The sequence below is a fragment of the Parasteatoda tepidariorum genome, chromosome X2 (genome assembly GCF_043381705.1).
Source record: "Parasteatoda tepidariorum isolate YZ-2023 chromosome X2, CAS_Ptep_4.0, whole genome shotgun sequence".
Lineage (NCBI taxonomy): Eukaryota > Metazoa > Arthropoda > Arachnida > Araneae > Theridiidae > Parasteatoda > Parasteatoda tepidariorum.
Window position 1 is genome coordinate 2778612 of NC_092215.1, and position 22708 is coordinate 2801319.

Below are 22708 nucleotides of genomic sequence, written 5' to 3' on the forward strand. Positions count from 1 at the left end.
TTTATGGTCATTATCAAAGACCTTCGTTAAAAATTACTGATATGTTCCCATAGAACTGTAAATTTTGCCATATTCTGCTACTTTTGACCGTACTTTTTTTCTTAGTGAGGAATGCTAATGAATAAAAATCGACGAATAAATTTAATTGGATTAAAAAATTTAACAAAACTTTAAACTTAAAATATTTAAAACAGTTTAAGACGCTAAATCATATTAAACAAAATTTTTCATATTGAAATGTTTCCTATTTCTTAACTTTGAATTTATAATTAATATAATAAATCTAAAAAAAAAAAATAATTTGTAAGGAAATAACAGAGAGATAAAGGATTATAAGTATTGTTAATGAAATGACAGGAAGATAAAGGATTATGTGAAATAACAGGGAGATAAAGAATTATAAGTATTTAAAATTAAATAACAGGGCGAAGGATTTTCTGCTAAAATTCTATCATGACAAGTCTTTTAAACTTCAAAGGTTTAATATTCAGAATTATTGAGAAATTAGTTACTAGAATTACCATAAAAATTAATCCATCTATTTTAGATTCAATCATAATTATATCGAATCATCTGCTTCGATTATAAACAAACATAACGTATAAATTTCACAAACATTTGTTTTAGATAAGGATTATTTTAAATTAAAAAAGTAATAATAATTAATACGAACTGAAATTATTATTTGATAAAAATGGCTAAAAAATAATGAAAGTTAACGCCTATTACTTTAGTTGTTTAAAAAAAACGTTAATGCTCTCACATGAAAGGCAACTTATTACATAAAAGAAATAATAATATTCTATGCATATTTCTTTTAAATTGAAAAAATTTAATGCAATGGAGTAAGTTCAGACTGATGAGAAGAAATAAAAAACCTTGCAAATTTAACCTGCAAATAAACCTTGCAATTTAGCCAAAAATAAACCTGCAAATTTAATTGTCTGCCTCCTTATTGTATAGTACTCAACCAAGTACCATCTTACTAAATCCATTTCTAAGACAAATCCATATTTTAGAATATAGTCAGATACTAATGGGAATTACCATGATTAAAAAAAAAGTTTTCCTTAAAAAATAATAAAATTTTTCTTATGAATGAAAAAATAACTAATAATCAATATATAAAATACCAATACTGAAACATTTCAACTAGCAGAATGTTTCTTACTTTGTTAATCCTTTTACGCAGATGGGACAACGGCGCTCCTTTTATATATTTTTTTAATGACACTCTAATTACAAGTAAAAAGACATTTTGTTATTTCTTAATTATAAAAAAGCAGTCTAATAGTTACTAAAAAATTTGCTAGGTTATCGGAATTATATTTGAACTAAATACCAAAAAAATAATTTTTCTTTTTTTTTTTTTAATATTCAAAAATTTATCAATAAATTATCACATTTATCAGAAATTTATCAATAACTGTTTAAACTTTCAGATTTTAATAACTGCAAATTTGTAAAAATATGGTTTGGAAGTGAGTCATGTGTAGAAGATATTAACCTTTAACGCAGAACAATACACCGGTGTTTCATGCAGTATTTCATAACCATAAAATATGAAAATGCTAAATATAATATTTTTCACCTATTTTGACATATATTAATACAAATAAAGAAAAAAAGTATGAGAAATATGTTTAATAAAAATTTTGCGTCAAAGGGTTTTTCAAATTTTGCTAAATACTACCTTCATATCAAAAACTACAACAACATCAGTGAACTTGAACTATAGTTAGATATTGGGACGGGATAGCCTGGTTGTTAAGGCACTGGGCCCATGTCCAAGAGTTCGTGGGTCTGATCCCAGGCCGGCCGAAGACTCCCCGTGTAGTAAATGGTGACTGATGCACGTTAAATCTGTCGAGTGGCAAAGTCCTCCATATTCCCATAATAAATCAATACCTCTGGGGGTACTGATCCAGGAGTTTCCTTGTCTTCTGGATTGGTTCAAAATTACAAGGATACGGAGTTGAACATTAGTAAACCCGAAATTGGGTCGGCTGTTCAACGATGTATATAAAATAAAATATAGTTAGATATTAATTAGAATTACCATAAAGACGTTTTCGTGAAAAAATAATAATTTTTTTTCTTATAAATGAGAAAATAACTAATAATTAATACGTAAAACATAAACAAAAGACTTGTTACGTTGTTACGTTACTTGTTAAGACTTGTTACGTTGTATCTAAAAGTTACGTTGTATCTGAAAATATTTAATTACATTTTTAAATCTTCTAAAAATTATGAGTCTCTTTAATTGTGGGTAAAAATGCATAAATATAGCATTCTTACTTTTTAATTCAAAACACTTAATCTAATAAATATAAATATTAGTCAGAACATCATTTATGCAGCTATTGGATAACTCTGTTGCTATAATTATAAAGAATGTTCTAAAACTGCATCATAAATATTCAGAAATGTCGTTTTTATAACGATATTCTACAAACTCCCTCCAACCTAGCGCATGTATTCATAAGGGCACTGATAAAATTTTCATACGTTTCCTCGTAAACGGGAAAATAACTTAACAATGCTTGTTCAGCATTTTAAAAAAGTAGGCTTTATCATTAAACATTCAAGACTTTAAGCAGAATAACCCATTCCCTCAATTTGTAAATAGCCCCTTCCTTTCGAGTCACGTGCGTTTTGGGACTCAGAAGCTACTAAACAAATATCGCGGGCATAAGCGAGCTTCGAGAGGTAATGTTCCGCTATCTAGCGCTAAGTGCTCATTCCAAAGACACTAAGTGCCAACTTCAAGTTTTATGGAGATGACTTGTTAAACTCCTCTTTCAGAAGAGAATCTTGGAAGCGCGCTAGCTTACTACTTATGATCACATTAAATCATATCCACGGGTGCTGTATCTACTATTACTTCAACTTTTCCACCAGAACAAACACTGACCTCTTATTTCTTGAGGGGCAAATTGTGCAAGGATTTTGTCGACATTGAATTTAAAAAGGAATAAAGCGTGTTGATAAAATTTTCACGAGGCACGAATTGAAGGAAATGTGAGAATCATCAAAAGAAATTACCTTAATATAACATTGTTGTTTACTTGTTCCAAACAGAGCTCAACTGTCGAAAATTTTGAAGAGTGTCGAACTGTGACATTGCACAAATCTACCGTAATAACTAACTAATAATAATTCTATATTGGATGCTAAGTTGAACCAAAATAATTCGTGACTCTACACTAAAAGAAAAAAGTAGTTACCACTATTTTTGCTGTTGAGACATACTAAAATTTTTTACAGCATGTTGAAGCTTGTTTTTGAGCATATTGAACTATAATATAACTCATATTTAGTAAAATATGATGCCAAGTTGAACCAAAATAATTACTTGATTGTACATTGTAAAAAAAAAGCTGTTGCTAATATTTTTGGTGTTGAAATATGCAATTTTTTTTTTTTTTTTTTACAATGCTTAGTCACATTTTTATTTACTTCCTTTTTCACTGTTACCAATATTATGTTTTGCCCATACCAGCTCCAAATCTTAGGGTAGCTCATTATTTCTGTATTTTATATTGTATTACAGATCTTTTAACAATAAGACAAAACATAGAAAAAAACAATAGAAATACTCTACTGCAATAAAACTACTACTATTGAAGTTCTTAAAACAGATGTTGGTCAAAATTTTTGGGTGTGTCGTTTTTTCACCTTTAAAAAGAATTTCAACACCAATGGTACGAAAAAAAACAGAATATTTACCAGTAATTGATTGGTTTTCATTTTATTTTACCACCGGTTTTGAACAGTCGACCCAATTCTTGAGTTTACTACTATCAATAAAAAACTCTGGATCAAATAATAAGAGAAACTGGCTTTCGCGGAGGACTTTCGATGGAACTGACTCGCATTTGAGTTACATTGAGAAGAAGACTATGAAAACATCCCACGGTTAGTCCGACCCTAAGTGGACTCTAACCTACAATCCGTCTACCACTGATGATATTTTTCGTGAGCACTGTTCAGAATTCATAAACAGCTGGGCGCCTAATTCGTAACCATCAGCCATCTCTGGGATTCGAACCTGGGTCAATTCATTGGGAATCGAGTGCACTATATCTACCACGGCTATGAGCCACCGCGGCTCTGATTGGTTAGTTTGTTTTTTTGATTGATGGTTTCTTAAGCTTCAATTCCAGCATTGTAGTTTAAATATTAAATTCATTTTTATTGGAGTTAACATTTCGTCAATTTATTTTCAGTCTTCCATACCAAAATGAAGAAAAAGATAATTTGTTAATTAGCTGAGCAGAATAATTTTATTTTATTTCTTTGTGTTGAAAAGATGAATATCATTTTAAAGATCATTACATCCTTTTCTGTGACATTTAATGGCATTTCATTTCAAGAGCACCTAATTTGTGAAATTAAGATGTTTTTAAATACTTAAAAAAATTCAGGTTATTAAAAAAATAAAGCGATTATAAGCTATTGGTTGGAAGTGGTTATTTTAAATTCTTTAAAGCTTTTTCATGAGATAAGGTGGTAAACAGATTTTTTATTTCCATAATCCAAGTAATGGCAGTAAAATCCTGATATTCTCATCTGAGATATTTGAATATTTAAGTCATAGTGAAAGATTGCCAATCATCATCTCGTTGGCATGTAAATAAGGACACACGTTTTTCAATCAAAGAATTTTCAGAAGTTGCACACGGAGAAAACAAAATTGGTAAAAGTACCGTACTGTATGGTAATGACATTTCCGGTAAAAAAAAACCATAATTCAGGTTAATGAAACTAAACAATACGGTATTCAGGCCATTCATTTTCTAATTTTTCCTTTCACATGGTAATTGTTTATCGTAAAATCTAGTTTTCATTCTTATAGATCTCATTACCACACATTTAACAAAACATACAAAACTTAAAAGTAGATTTAAACAAATAAATGCTTTATGCCATGTTCTAAAGTATCATCATAAAATTTTACAGCATTTACTAATTTTACATTTTGCACAATTATAAAACCATACTTATTCTTAATCTGTCCAAAATCATTACCAAGCGCTTCGGTAAAAGTTACTGAAATTTTTTGTGTTCCTATAGAGCTAGAAACAGTTATTAGCTAATTTTAACAAATTTTGGTAATTTTGACCATACTTTCTTTCTCAGTTGAGATTCAAAAAACTTTTAACTATTATTCACGTGTAAATGTTTATAAAAATAAGCAGTGACATGGAAAAAGTTTCTATTTCTGCTCGCATAAAGATGTTTTTAGGAAATTCGAGTATTACATGGCTAAAATAATTCGGGTAAAATTACTGAACTGTATGGTAAGGACATGCAGTTCGTAATTTTTTTCATTCATATGGTAACAGTTCACCGAAATTTCTGGCCTTCAAAATTTTTCTTTTATTGCCACACATTTAGTGAAAAAAAAATTAAAAATAACTTTAACAGAATTAATTGATTTTTCACCATGCTCTAAGGTATCATGATAAACTTACCAAATTTTATCACATTTTAAAAACATATTTTATTGATAATTTTACATGCCTTTTTACCTGTATACATACCATATCCTTCAGACATACTATATATCAAGATATTTTTAAAAGTTTTAGCCGCATGTTTAAGAAATATTTAACAGGATAGGCATAAATCCTTGGGGCACCACCCTTGCAAAATATATTTATCCTCAAAAATACATATTTTGAAATTGTTTGTACATCCGGAATATGACTGTTAGAATAATTAAAACTAGTCTTATCTAACGAGATAAGGTTTAGGCTTATCTATGTTTAATAAGCAAATAACTGACTAAGACTCGAACTAATATTTGTCCTGAGACGCAACAGGTGTTAAATAGAACATAGTAATAATTAATTCAACAAAAAATAAGAATCGAATAAACCTTGAAATAAATTTGCAAATATTGTTCTTCTCATTACCTCACTCTTTGCAAACCTCACCAAAATCAAAAAAAAAAAGAAAAAAAAAAAACTTTCCTTACGAAACCACAACACGACTGAAATCCAAACATTTGTGTAGAACAACTACACCTAAAGAAATGATAATTTGCAAGAGCGTGACTGGATGCTGTAACTATACAGTCTACAGGAATGACTCCCACGCCGCGTTATTCAACCAAAAAGCTGTTGAACATGACCTTTGAGTATACAGAGAAAAACTGATTTTTCCTTTCACTCAGTTACACGCGATTCCATTTAGGAATAAATTCCAGACTTCGGCACTCTTTGAAGCCAAGGAAGATAATGGTATCTAGTGGGTGGCTAACACACTAACCTTTTTCCTATAGATTACAGACGAACCATATATTTTAATAGCAGTTTATGATCTGTGAATCTATTCAACTCAGAATGATAAGAGTCGAAAAAACATACACATTTTAACCAGATAACTTTTCGGCAACGTTATGAAAATAAACTATGGATGTTAACAGATCATTCCATGTAAACAGCAACTTGATGGTGAACAGATTATAGTCTTATCTCGACAGGTTTAATCTGAAGAAAGATTGTAACAAATATGAAAAAATTTCAATAAAAACTTTACTAGTGAAGTTACTTCTGTACTTATTAGGGAGGAAATGTTTTTCCCTTCAATTTAATATTATCTTATGCTAACCTTCTCATCATAAAATGGAGCTAGAAATATTTATATAAATACCATTGTCAAAAAATTGTTAAAAAAAATTCATAAAACACAACTTCGAGAAATTATATACTGCCTATGATTCATTCTATTTTTAAATAAAGTTAAACTTTCCCGATGCCAGTTTCTTTTTATTTCTGGCGTAAAAGATAAATTAAAGTTACTCGAAACTTGCTCCATGTATAAGTGTAGTTTTAAATTAAGGAGAAATATCAGGTGTTGTCAACATAGTTTACGAAATTTCGGTGAAGAATATCACTAAGTAGATACATGAGGAAAATAACAGTGCTTTTTACGTTTCAAATTAGAACATTGGGTTAATATGTGCTTCATATTTTTCGCATCAAAATACTTAAAAAACTGAATTAATGATTCTACTAATAATTTTATTGTTTTTAATGTTAAATAAATTAATTACTAACTATAGCATTTCGAAAGAATATTTGACTTCTGATAGTGACTCATAACTGCTTTTATAATAATAAAAAACTATAAAGCTATCGAATCAATTAGGCATGTGTCAACTTTCGCAATACCCAATTTTAAATTTCTGTAATAATACACAATAAACTATGAAAAAAACTTTATTCCTAGTTAATAGATAGCATGAATCAGTTCCCTACTCAAAAACCAGTTTACTTAGAGTTTGAATAATAAGATTGTTTTAATCAAAAGTGATGCAAGTTTCTAGGTTGATAATAATTTAACTCAAATGCTGACAACAAATAGAGCTAATTAAACATTTCAAATATCCATTTCAATGAGTTATTGATAAACCGTAATCATTATTTGTAGGACAATTATGCTATCAATAGAGAACTAAGCTTTTATATATGTATAAAGTTATTAATTTTATTTACTCGAATATATAGTAAAAGAAGTATGTTTCTAAACCATCAATGATTCATTACAATTAATTAACAGTCTAAGCAAATGCCAGGGATGTTGTGCATAAAATCACGGTTTTTCGTAAAGAAAAAGTGCTGGTTTTAAAACCAAATTTCGCCATTATTCCGTAATTACTCCAAAAATTAAATATGAAAAATGTATTCAAAATACATGAAATGAATCAGGTTGAAGGTTAGTGTGAATTCGGAGTATCATATAACATATTATAATGAAAAGAGTTACGAAGATTTTTTTTTTCTATTATCAGAATTGTGAAAGCATAGGGAACTCAAAATTTTTCTTTATATCAGAAAATGCCTGAATTGAAGTTCATGATATTCGGGATTGAATATATTTTTGACAAAAGGAGTTTTCATTCGTTTTTTTTTTCTCTCTTTTTTTCATTTTCTTTTTTTTTTCTATAGATTATGAGTAGTTTTTTTTTTTCGAGATAAATTACTGCACTTAAAGGTACTTTTTTGAGTTAAAACTCTTTTACAACAATCGTTTAAGCTATGAAAATTCGAACCCTAAATTAGAATATCTCTTCTCGAATATATAGGAATGAAAAATGTACTTTTAATTAAAGCAACTTCTTATACACAGCAGAGCTCTTCACTTTTCTGACAAAAAGGAATCGGTGTCTTATTAGAGTACAAAATTCTTTTTAGAAGCAACTTATCATTTCATTAATAAACTAGGAAAATCACATATTCTAAGCCTTAAAATCGCTTACAGTTAAAAATTTCAGTTGTACCTTCAAATACCGCTATCACCTTTGCGTACAGGTGCTAAACATTTACCTTGACACTTTACCTTTCACAAAGCAAAAATTTCTCGTCAAAGTACCAGTTCAATATTTTTAGTACAAATGGAGTAGTGTATATATATATATATATTATTAACTTGAAACGGTGAAAGTTATAATTAATGAAATGAGTTAACTAAATTGTTGGGTTGTGGAGCGTCATTTAGTTGCAACAAATGTGCAAAACGAGGGTTACAACATGTAAGGACAGTTTGCAATAGTAAAGTGAAATATTTCTCCAACCATCAGAGTCAGTTCAGCTATTAGTTGAAATTAATTCTAAACTCAATAGGTTACGATGAATGAACAGAGCAACCATTATATGCATTAGTGCATAAGGAAAGGACCAGCTGAGCCATGACGTCATCCTGAATCTAGCAAATGAGAAACCTCTAATCTAGTTCGACACGTGCCAGTGTAGATAAATTACAAAGGGTGGTTTTGATCGAATTATCTATGCTTCGTATTGTGAGGGTTGGAAATGGAACCAAAGCCCTAGGAATCCGTTCCCATCGTTTTGATCCGGAGCATCTAGTCCAGCCTTATCTGTCTTAACATATGTCTCACTCAAGCTTCATAAATAGAGATAATCACCGGAACTGTTGTTATCGAGAATACTGAGGCTGAGATTTGTTCTTCAATATAACACTAGAACACTAAGTTTTGCTTAAAAATGAACTTTCAATTTCTAAACAATAATTTAGCCAAAGGTTAACATTATAATTCGGAATTAGAGACAGAAAAAAAAATATTCACAAAAGAGTGCATGTTACACAAGTGACTTTGATAAGCTATCAATACTATCAATAATAATATTAATATCAATAGGTTTAAAAAATAATAGAAAATAATATCAGACTAAGGATGTGCCACTCAACTAACACATTTTACCGAGTAATAAAATTTGCACTAATCCTCAGATTTAAAGGAAAACTGAAAAAACAACTCATTTTTTAAGACTTAATTTAAAAGATACGTTAAAAAAATAAGACCTATATTCTCGTTTTTGTTAAGGAATAACCAAATAAAGGAATATTGGTATTTTAATGTTCGACTATTTTAATTTTTTATAGCATTTAAATCACATAAATCGTTAATAAAGCATATAAAAATGTATTTCTTTGTTTTAGAAAACATATAGTAGGATAATTCCGAGATTAATGTTTTAAAATAACGTGATGTTCGTGATTAATAAGCATTATTTCGTAAAACAATATTTTGTAAATATTTATCTATGCCTGAAATAGCTTATTGCTTAGAAACCAGATTTAAAAATAGTTTTATTCTTACTTATAAAAAAGAAGAAACTTCGTAAAATTATGATTTCTTGTCATCCTTCCACCGTGGAAATCACCTTGTGTAAAAAAAAAAAACAACTAAATCTTTCTATCAAAAAAATTAATTCCTGATCTTTCATTTTGAGACACTTCAGATTCATAAATTTGCTTACAGGCAAAAATTATAATATATACATTTTTAAAGAGAGAGAGAGGGATGCTAATAAATTGATATTCAACACAAATCTATTAGTTAAAATTTCTTTAATGATTTAAATCAGATTTCTGTGAAAATGTTTCTGAATAGAAATATATTTTCGAGTGAAAATGCTATTAAAATATGTATTATTTTGATTTAAAGATTTGAAAAATAATATTTACACTTAAAAATTAAAGTTTTAAATTCTTAGGAGTTTTATAAATAAAAAAACTTGCGAACCTTGTAATTTTTTTGCAGCAAGCTTCTCATTTATTCAGAATGACATGATTAGGTATTATAGGTTTTTAAATCAGAAGTTATCAAAAAAGTAATAATAAATAAATAAACTACATATCATTCATTTCATTTATTTTTTAAGAAGAAAAACTCTTTTTATTTATAAGGAATATATATATATATATATATTGTTTTAAATAATTTCTTTATAAAAAAAACCATTTTCACATAAATGTGCATCAATTTTTAAATGTATTTTATAAACATTAGAAATTTATATGCTCTCTACTTTTTTTCCAGCAAACTCCTGATACTGATAACCGAGCTGCGGAAATACTGTTCTCAAATGAACACTTCTCAAAAAGTTAATAATGTTTTATGCATTTCATTTTAAATTGTTTATTCATTAATAATGACCTTGCAAGCTTTGTTATTAAGAATTATAGCGTGAGATATACTTGATAAACTATAGTAGATCATTTAAGACATTTTATTCCTCAGTTCAAAAACAAAAAGAAACGTGACATATCAGTATTCAAAAATTAAATAATTTTGTATTTACTTTATTTTTCTTCATTTTACTATTAATAATAACATTATATGTTTTTTTAAATGAGTAAATAATATTGTCAAATGTAAATACAAAGTTATAAGCAAAAGCATTTTAGCTTTTTCATTCCTCAATTTAAAAAAACAAGGAGAATCCAGAAACTAAATCTATTTGATTTTTCTTTATATCCGTCATGAGAACAGTCAAAATTTATTCACCAATTTAGCACCGTAATAGCCTGGAATTTTAATTTGTACTCTGGTGGTGGGTTAGTGTCGGGCTTATTAAAAGCACGCATTTCTGCTGATTTATTACTATCTTGTCGCCAATAAAGGGCAATAAATCGCAACAACTAATATTAATGCTGACAAAGGCATGCTTATTAAAGATGCTTTCCTAGAAATTAACTTTCATTCTATTTTTTTTCCGTTCGTTTATGTCACGGGAAGGCTTGAGACTCACCAGGAGAGAGTATTAAATGAAAAATTACCCGAATACTTCTGTTGCTGAAAAATATTTCGCTCAGTCTGGTTCTTAATTTTGGAAGGAAACTAATTATACAACATTATAATGCAAATCATCATAATGTGACTAAATACCCTCAGTTGTAAATAATCTTATTTTTGCAAAGAGAAAAAATTTTGCTAGAATTACCGCATTGTCAAGTAATAACATTTCTGTTTTTTTTTTCTTAAAAAAAAAGAAATCAACTTTGATTAATAAAACCAAAATATATGGTATTTAATCCCTTTATCTGGTAATGTTTTTGATCACATGGTAACGGTTTACCAGAAATTCTGGTTCTCAAAATTAATAGTTCTTTTTACCACACATTTTGCAAAAATACAAAACTGAAAAGTAAATTGAACCGAATAAATGAATTTTTATGCCTTTCTATAAGATAACATGATGAATTTTACCAAATTTTACTACATTTACCAAATTTTATCCCATATTATGTAACTGTATTTTATTTCTAATTTTACCAAAATCATTACCAAAGCGCTTCAGTAAAAGCAACCGAGCTGTTTGGTGTTCAAAAAGATCCAGAAACACTGTAAATTTTAGCATTTTATAGTAGTTAGGTCCATACTTTTTTTCCCAGTGTACCTCGTTTTCATACGAAATACTTCCTTACAGAAAAAGAAATTGGAGTATTAAATAATTTACTTGACATAGGTTTTTGTTTAAATAATTCATATAAATTATATTTCTTCCTGGTTTAAAATTTATTTATTAAGAAAATAATTTAATAAAAAATACTTAAGCTTACTTCTATTATTCAATAAAATTGCGTTATATATTGGCATTATAAATAAAGTCATCAATAATAATTTTTCATTTACATTTTTTGACGAATGTCTGTTGTACACCTTACAGAAATTATTTTAGTTAGAAACTTATTCTCAAAACTAATGTTAAATTTTATATCTATATCTGTTTAACACAAGATTCCGGATATTTTTTATATTTCATTTTGTAGTTTATGTCTACCTTAATATTTATATTAATATTGTACGTTTATCATAAGATAACTTTAAAAATATCTATTTCACTCAACACTATTTTATGCAAAGAAAGTTCTAAACATACTCCATGGGATTATAAAGTCTACAAATTTAATCCACTTTTAATTGCCGGTAAAAATCGTCGATCCTACTAATAACACCATTTTTATTTATTGTTGAATGCTGTATTATTTCAGGTAAATATATTTTACATTAAAATTAGATGCAAACAAAACGACTTAATTCTTGGGCAAGTACTGTTATTTTATAAATTTATTCATGTTATTCTTTTCTTGAAATATTTTGAGATTTTTCTTTGATTTATTATTTTGATACCTTTTTTTTCTATAATTGATTTTCTCCAATATTTAGGATTGTTATTAGGATGAAAGTAATTGAGATAGTCTAATTGCAGTGGTATGTATGTAAAATAAAAAATTAATAAAAATAATAATTTGAAGTTCATTATTTTCTAAAAATGATTGCTTTAAATTAATTGTAATAGCCTTATTAAAAATAGTCCTATAATTTGATTTTTTTTAAATTTTTAAACAAAAACGCAAACATTATTTGTTTCAGAATGAAGCTAATATATCAGCATCGGCCTCAAGCTACCAAGAACGATGTTCAAACCATTCAATTGATGCTTAAAATAAGGTAAGTTCTCGACTGATACTTTTATTATAATAAAAAGAATTTATTAAGAAAACTTTCGTGAAAAAATTTTTCAGTGAGGGAAAATTTCGGGCTCATACTAGGATAATAATCAAATAAATCAATTGAATTCTAATGAATCGATTGCTTCATATTATTTTTAATTTTAAAGACTACAAAAACTTTTTGTAAAAAATGTATTTCACTTTTAAAACTGAAAATATTTTTAGTAGAAAACAATTGTGCTTAATGATAAATTTTTTCAGGCTGTTAATATTAGTTGTAGTATTAATTCAGGACAGTTAATATTAGTTGTAATAGACCAATCTATGAGTAAACTTATGTAAAAGAAATGACCATTTCATTTACTTGTGCTACATTTTTTCTTATTGTAACTATTGGACATATTAATTGACTATAACATTACTATAATAAAAATATTAATTTATTTTTATTTAACTATAAGGAATTCATGTATTTAGTGTTTTAAATGGTGACCATACATAATTTTTTTTTTTTTTAATGATCTTTTTTTAAGGAAATGCCACTTGGAAAGATAGGAGATTACCAGGAAGTGTGAAATTGGAGAACATTAGCTGGAAGATCCTTTTCATCTAATTTAATAGATGGTTACTTAAAATTCACAAAAAGTAAATAAAATCAAAATTTCATCTTATTTAAAGTTTAACGATACATTGTCCCATCACATTTATGTAGACAAAAAAAAAAAAACTGTTCTTTAATTTATACATTAGCAAAAATCATGACATGTATTAATAAATGTAATTGATGAAGTAAAAATTAGACATTGCTAAAATATACTTTTCCTTATTTAATGTTTAAAAAAAAATTTCTTAAGAAAAGTTTTAATTTGAAAATGTTAAAAAATTTTTCGTCTGAAATTTACCGTATTTTTGAGAAAAATATTCGCAAACACTTTTTCAAACATGCAAAACATTTTATAAATCTATAACTATTAAACTATTTTATAAATCATGTACCAATTTCAGACGATGATTTAACATAATTATTGCTGAATTGCTTTAAATAATAACATTCATAAAACATATTTTGATGACATGGCAAACCTATTATCTTTGCTTTCATACTGTCTTAGTGAAAACCTGATTACAATAAAAATAAATTGAACACGTCATATTTCTCAATTTTAGTTTATAACAGATAATATATCTATCGAAAGGAAAATAATAATAAAAAAAAAGCGTAAAGCTTTACAATAGCGTTTTTTCAAATCATTTTCCAAATCAATATTATTTTAGATTGCTCTTGACATACATTGATGCAGTTACAATAAAACTCAGTTATTCAATCTATTATAAAGAACTTACTAAAAGGAATTACTTTTTAAGTTATAACTATTTTAAATAGTTAATATAAATAGAGAAGCAAATTTACAGTTCTTCCTCATCCTTCTTTTGACCCAGAATTTTCATAAAACATATTTTTCACACTTTTCTTTTTAATTTTCCTTTTGTATTAATTTATGACAGAATAAGTGAAAAATATTATTTTGAAATGCAGCATGGGGCACCGGTATCTTTCTGCGTTAAAGATAAAATCTTCCAAAGACAGCTCACTTCCAAACAATCATTTTTCAAATATGCACTTATTTGCGGTTATTTCGATCTAAGAGAAACAAATATTCATCATTTCTTAAGTTTACAAAATCAATTATTGATACATCTTTGAACATCATTGAAAAAAATTTTTTTTTCATTACTTTGTCTTGGATTTTATATTTTAGTGCAAATATAATTCCGAAAATTTTTTTAAGTAACTATTAGAGTGTTTCTTATAATTACAAAAAACAAAATATATTTTAGCTTGTAATTAGAGTGCCAGAAAAAAAATTGATAAGAGGGATGCCGGTGTCCTATCTGCGCTAAAGGGTTAATCTATATTGCATTCACGATAACGTGGAAAGCGTCGTGAAATCGTAGAATGCAACAAGCTATTATACGATGTATTTAAATATTTAAGTCATAGAACTAAGTCGTTTAATAATGTTTTCTGGAAATAAACCTATTGAAGTCTAAATCCATCAAATAACAATTTTGTAGGTGTTAAGCAATCCCATTGTCTCATTCTTTCAGTAGAGATCGAAAGATAGTGACTTTGATTTGGTGCTCAATTAAAAACACACGTTTATTATATACGTCACCGCACGGTTTTCCCGAGCAGCGAAAGGAAGAATAAAGGGTTATATGCGCAATTGTAGAGACAGTGAAAATTTTCACTCAAGGGTCAAAATTAGGAGGCGAATTTGGCAAGCCTTGATACCAACAAAAATGAGCAGTTGAGAACTGGTCGAAAAATCATTTATTTTCTCGGATCAACTTCAGTAAAATTTTAATAGTTATATTAATTTCCCCCTAACTTTACAACAATTCATCAATATCTACCATTTTCCATTTGCTTTACAAATTAATTATTTGCTAGATGCTAAAAAGTATTTGAAAATATGTCGAAATATTTAGGAAATCTTTCAGATTGCAAAGTAATAAACAATTTCTCAAAACAATATATAATCATAACTCTTTTAAAATTAATCCAAATGAAGATAAATTATACAAATAAAAATCTAATAATCAATCTACAATGCGCAAATCACATTATTTAATGGGTAATCGCAATAAATTAAATAATGTGAGCTCCATTTCAATCAGTGCAGAGATAGATCATCAAACTACAACAATGAAAGACTGAAAGTTATTTTTATGCTTATTTCCTTTAAAACAACTTTTGGCGATAAGACTGCTCGCAATGCAAACTTTTCGCCGTCTTCGTAATGACGTAATATCGTTAATTAAAATGGCTATACCAATCATAGATAAATGGCGAACGGTGTAATTAAAAATGACTGTATCATGACGCGTAAGGGTGAATATGTCTGTACTTCTAATGGCAGTCGTTTCCGGCTCTCAACGTAATTATCTTCAAACTCGGATGCGATCGTTTTATACTTTTTTTTTGTTATTTTTATTTTATCTTGATCCCTGTTCTTCGTCGTTCAGTTGAAGGCAGAAGTAGAAGTAGTAGTACATATACATAATTTTTCCGCTTTAATTTTCACTTCGTCAACATCGACGATTAAGCGATAGTATCCAAGGGATTGCGCTTTCTACGTCTATTTAAAAACTGCCATCCAATTTTAATTTAAAATATCTTTAATATATTATAGAATGGTATCATTAACAAAAGATAATTCAAGAGTTTGGAATAAATTTAAATACGACTTAAAAATAAGAGTTTCTATTTTACTTGAACTCAAAGTAATGTTTTCTTATATTTTGTTTTAAAAATTAACCCCTATCCCCCACCAAAAAAACAAAAACAAAAAAACAACACAATTAAATTGGAAATGAAACTATATTTTAAAGCGAAAATATTTGTAAGGAAATTTTTGTTTTCGAAAATTTTATTATTCTTTTCACGCTTTATTCATGTATTAATGTGTTTTGTTAAAACTGAGGTTTTCATTTAAACAAAAACTGGTTTTTATTTAAACAAAAAAAAAATTTATGGCTCTTTTGATTGCGATCCTTAAAATTCATTTTTAAAGATAATAGAAAATTTTTAATAGTTGAACGTTCACATTTAACCACAATTTGTAAGCCTTTATATATGCCAAAGAAGAATGAAAATTTAACATTAAAATTCAAAACATTTAGAGTGATATGACTATGCAATATGTAGATAAATGAATGATTTAAAGAATGATTTAAACAAAATTGAAATACAATAAATGTATAAGTATAACAATAAATATTCTTATAATATTTGATAAGCTTAGCAAAAAATTTCACCTTATTGTTATAAACAGAGGAAAAGTATTATAAATATACTTAAAATATAATACGATTAAAAATTATATAATGTCAATATAAATTAAATTATTGATATAATATAAATTATGTTGTTAAAATACTATGAATATCATAAAAATGCTATATAATTTTTAAAAATTTTTTAACTATTAATCTATCTTGATACTTCGGAATGGTTTGTAAAAACTATTTAATTATTTTTAAAAGAAACAAGATAGAAACTTTCATTTAAAGAAAAATTTTAAAACTATATCCAGAAAAAATTTAAGAGAATGTTAAAATAAATTTTAAGTTCAAAAATAACCATGATCTTTTCAAATTTTTGGAAGCTATATTAAATTTAAAAAAAAAAAAGCTATTTTAACCAATAAATTGAGTAGGCAAAAAATATTTGATGTCTAAGGAATTTTTTAAAAATTCTAATCAAAAGATAAAAAATACTGGGACATTTATTGACGAAATAAAGACATTTAAATACATAACTTTTAAGATAAACACCGGGCATAAATTTATAATGAAATTTATTTGAATATAAATTAATATATATTTTTAAAGTAAAAAAAGATTTATTGATTAAAATAATAAAATTTTAATCAATAAATTTAAGTAATTTAATCAAAGATACACTTATTTTCAGAATATTTTTTTTTTAAAATACTAATCATAAAATAGAAAATACGGCAATATTTATTGACGAATAAAAGACATTAAAACAACATTACTCTTCAGATAAACACCGAACATAAATTTGCTCATTTGCTCGCACTCCATTAAACTCTTGCAGTAGCGATAATATATAAACAATGGCATAGAACTTGTTCATAAACAAGCCAACACATTTGTTTACATTTGACTAATTTTGATGTAAGATGTTTAATATGAGTGAATAATTATTTGTTGGTGTAAAAAGAACAAATTCACACTGACAAATCCATAGTTAATTAAAGTCTATATTTCTTTTTTTCACGTTACAAATACGTACGTCGACATTTACACTGTACATCATGGGAGATGCAAAATTTAAGAACATGTTTTTTTTTCGAAACGGTGATTTTTAACATCAAAACTGAGATGTTATCATAAAATTAAAATTTTTATTAATTAATTAGAAATAAATATTATACGAAAAACAGCAAATATTACGTATTATGGGAAGTCAAGTCTATTTTAAACTATATAAATATTTGTACATGGAAACTGTAGTTGCCCATTTTCATTTTAAAATACGTATATGACGGTATTTATATAAATTGTAAATATAGGAAAGATAAATAGATAAGCATTTTATACAACAATTTTTACGTATATCGCCTGCTCGTGACTCTCAACTCTAATTCACTGAATGAAGATAAACATTTTAAAAATAGTAACGTTCAACCAATGAATGAGGTAGTTCATGCATTTTATGAATAGCTTTTGTCGTGACGAAATAGTAACAAATATTATATAATACGATGATTGAAGCGTGTTTTTAAATCGTGTTTTCTGTTGGAGTGAATGACGTTATTTATTTATTTATTTATTTATGTATAAAAATAAAATGCAACGTACTAAAACTGATATCAACTCATAAGTTTAACAGAACAGCATATGATAAAGATGATGATAATTAAAATAATTCCATATATTGCTCACTCAACTTTACATCAAATAAATAATGAATAAATTAAATGAAAAATAAGTATTGGAAGCCTTAAACATGTTCAACATGCCTTTATTCTAAAAACTGAGACAATAGAAACTAAAGCAATGATAAATGATCCATTCATTTAATGAAATCAATTTCAGAAATGTTATTTTTAGATTAAAAGTATTTTAGACAAATAAGTAAAAATAAAATAAAGATAAAAAAGTTATAAGGCTCGAAAGAATTTTGTAAAAAATTGGTTTTCATTCAGATTAAATTAATGTCGACATACTTAACTGGAAGAATCGAAATACTTAAAAGTTCAGCTATACTACATCACGTGCTCTTATACCTTTATATTTATTTTCGCGATGCATACTTTATGAAATTTATAAATAACTAACGAAAAACTGAAACGTAAAAAGAAATTAAGGCTGCAAAATTATATTTTGTGTTTTAAATTATTAATTTAAATAATGTTTGACCATAACTTAAAAAGAATGACAAATCTGATTTACTGGGCAATAATTTGATTGTTGAGTCTATGAAATATACATTCAGCTTTAAATTCACCAAATGAAATTTTGAATAATTCAATAAAATACCGCTGTTTAATTTTGCCAGGTACATGATCTCGATTTTATATTCTTACATGTTTACTCATACTGTTGCATAATTTGTTGCATAAATTGATAAAATCTTTCGTTTTTATCAATCATTTATTTTTTGGAGTTACTACAGTAAATACCACAATTTTTAAATTCATTTCATTTAAAAAAAATTGCTGTGGTAAAGAGACCTCTCAATATTCTATAGTCGATAAGAATGTATTTAATTTTTGAAATTTTCAAGTATACTGTTTATTGTATATTTTCATGTTAATCAAGATTGAATAATATAAGATTGAATAATTTGCTGAAAAAAGGGTCTTCCCTCCAAAGAGGAATTTTGTAAAAATTTCACACATGCTTGTATACATATGTGAGCTCGCATACATTGGATGCATATGCTTATATGCATATGTTACATACCGTGTTAATTTGTTTCCTTCTTGCTAATTTGTCGTTTGTCAAACCTTTTTTTACTAGCTTTGGATTTTTGAAAAGTTAGCAGCTGCTAGAAGTTTCCAATTCTGATCCTTATAATTTATAGAGTTCACTCCAGAAATATTCACTCAGTGGTCCAAAAACTTAATATGTTCGACGAACTTGAGAAAAAAATAATTCAAGTTATGGTACGCATCGTAAATTATTAATTGTCATCTTTAACGCCCTGAGACTAGTTAGATTCATCACTTCATAATGATTAAAGATATCTATTTTTTTTTAAATTAAGAAATTAAGTGAAAAAAAAGCTAAAGTAATATTATTAAATAGATTCAACATAGAGACTAAAATAGTAAATCCAAATAAATAATATAGAAAAAAAGAGAGAATGTAAGAACTAGCAAAATATCATATTAAAAATGAACTTTCTAAAAATTATAAAATTTTAAATAAAATCAATTTTAATAGAGCGAAAAATACTACTTTATTGATGAAAAATTTTATTGTTAGTAAGTAAATGAAAATCACAGCACATGTAAATTTAAAATTTCAACATTTAAATTTAAAACTTCTTGCATCAGACGTTTTCAGTTATTCTGTTTGAATACCATGCACCTAAATTCCATTCCACGCGTAGAACAATAAAATCAGTACAACAATTTTATTAAGAAATTCATGGAATTTGATGCAAAAAAGCTTTTTTTCGTTACTATCATGTACATTTCAAACATACTTCATGTCAACAAATTTTGTCGCCCATGCGTATGATTTTACCGACGTTTGTAATGTAGATTTAGTGACGGTTGTTGACATATCGCCATACTGGCATGAACTTTAATAATTTAAAAATAAATTAGTAAATAATAATAAATTACCACAAATGATAAACATGGTAATCAATTTTTTAATAAGCTGGCTAACAATTAACTAATAAGCTAAATAAAAACTGATAAACAATAAATAGCATATCTTGTGTCTAGTTTCACTGTTTTGTTTTACGACTAGTACAATCCTAGGAACTTGGTATAAATTTGTTATGTGTGTTTTATTGCCAGAAAAATTTATAAAATGTTTCATACGTCTCAGTACGATATAGTGCAACGTAAGAAATAATTGCAAAATATTCATTTCTTAAACTGAATATAAAAAAAGGAATAGATTATGAGTTTAAAAAATACATGAAGTCCTCATCCATTAGTAAAGAACTGCAAAAACTTATTAAAATAATTCAATAATAAACCAATATCAACGAATGTTTTCTCATTTTAAAGAGTAACAAAATTGCACTTGCCTGTTTAAAAATCTTCAAACAGCAAAATTCATTTTTACAAAAAAGTTAAACAAGTTTTATCCTATATATAATTTCAACAGAAAGGAATAAACCACTAAACTTCAACATTTCAGAAAAAAAAGTGATACTAAATTTTACAAACCTGTAACTTACGCACATAAATGTGAACAAACGCACACAATTAAAAATAATATATTTCTATATATATTCATATATATATATGTCTTACCTCGTTGGCAACTTTGAATGGCACTGTTAATATTTTAATGCAGACAACACAGTTTAAAAACAACAGTCTGTATACAATTGAAACAAACAATAAAAACAATGAAATTACGTATACTTTTTCACCGTTACGGCTACTTGTGAGATCGATATAATAATAATTTTACATACAAATAATGATGTTTTGTTCAATGACTGATGAATTCACATGTTTTTTTTTATACGAATTCATAAATATTAGCAAACCAGGAAATCACATGGGAAGCATGTTTTCTTCATAAATATTTATTATTATTTTGATAGAAAACTCTTGTGGTTAAAATCAGGAAGAGATTGAAGTTTTACATAAAAAATAATGACGATCATAAGGCAAAATAATTAAAAGCACATGTCATAATAAAACATTTTTATGCTAATTTTTGAATCATTTAAAATTATACCTAGTTCAAACAGTGTGATAATTATTAAAAAATTATGATTTTTTCGAAGTGAAGGTAAACAATATAAATAATAATAATTAAACCAAAGACAAATATTTCGCTATTGGTTTTTTAAATACTTTTTATTAAATTTTTATTTTTGGCCAGTTATTTTCTAAAATGCAGTTGATATTTCAAGTTCACAAAAATTTATTTTTATTATAATGACTATAAACATAGAATTCTTGTAAAGAGGAAATAGAAAATATGATTTCATGATAATATGCGCTTCAAAATAAGCATTTTTCTTAGTTTTATAATTTAATTAACTATTAAATTTTAAAGCTTCTTTCTTAGCTTACATGTGCCTGGTTTGCAATTAAGTTAAAGCGCCTCTCTGAGGTAAATATTTTCATTCCATTGTACGAATGCACTAAAATATGCTACAAAATCTAACATGACTTATCGAAGGCTACAACATGTGTTTCGCATAAAATAATAAAATTATATTGAAGTAAACATAAAAATCATATTAATTAGTTCTTAAAGTTTTTTAATAGGGAGATGTCATTAAAATTTTTAATTCATAAAAATACTGAAGTATTTGCGTTATTTATGCGTTTAAATTTCAGTAAATTTTTATTTTTACAAAATTTTTTTTTATGCGAAACACTTTAAAAAGTGTTAACTCGACAGTCATTGCAGTTGGGGGAAAAAAAAGCAAAGTAAAAATAAATAAATAGAAAAATTATAATAGCAACAATACTTGACCTACTTTTAAATGTTTACTTCCACTTAATAAATAAATACAGTTTCAGAAAAAACATTAAGTATATTTTTTAAAAATCCTTTTTTAATGTCATTATTTTTTTAATAATTATTTCAATGCAAATAACTTTTTTACTTATCCTATTGTGCAATATTTTATACAGTTTAATAATAATTTATAAAAATTATCAAATATGCGAAAAAAATGTTATTGTGCTTAACTTTTTTTGTTTTAACTTTTTTTGTTTTTGTGTTAACTTTTAAGTTTTAAATGTCAAGAGTGATTTTTGCAATTTTTCCAGGATATTCCAAAGCTTGTTCTCATCATTTACATTTTGATTGAATAATGCTTCCTTAAATCTTCAAAAGACAGAAAATTGTAGAAAAATTTTACTATTTTAATACAAGAATAAATATATTTATAAATAGGAACGAAAACTGATAAGAATTATAATATAGTCCATGCACGTTTTATTTTTCAAAACACTTTTAATATTGTAAAATAAAATTTAAAAAACATATTTAATTATATAAAGACCTGCATTTAAAATGCTTTTAAAAAAACATTTTTTTTATATATTGCTTTATAAAATTTTAAAAACTGAGTTATTTCCAACTCTTACAAGCATATATGTGTTTATTTTTTGATAATTATTACAAAATATTAAAGATGTAATTTTTATATATAATAATTTTCTATTTATATAAAAATAAC

At 26.4% G+C, this 22708-nt stretch overlaps 1 long non-coding RNA gene across 1 annotated transcript in view; it reads left to right on the forward strand.

Annotated features, from left to right (window-relative positions):
• Positions 1 to 13452, forward strand: part of LOC139427156 (uncharacterized) — a 32574-nt gene extending 19122 nt beyond the window's left edge. Inside the window, exons 2-3 of the long non-coding RNA XR_011638318.1 lie at positions 12695 to 12772; positions 13308 to 13452. This is a non-coding gene — a long non-coding RNA (uncharacterized lncRNA). The remainder of the gene's footprint in view (positions 1 to 12694; positions 12773 to 13307) is intronic.
• Positions 13453 to 22708: the final 9256 nt, after the last annotated feature.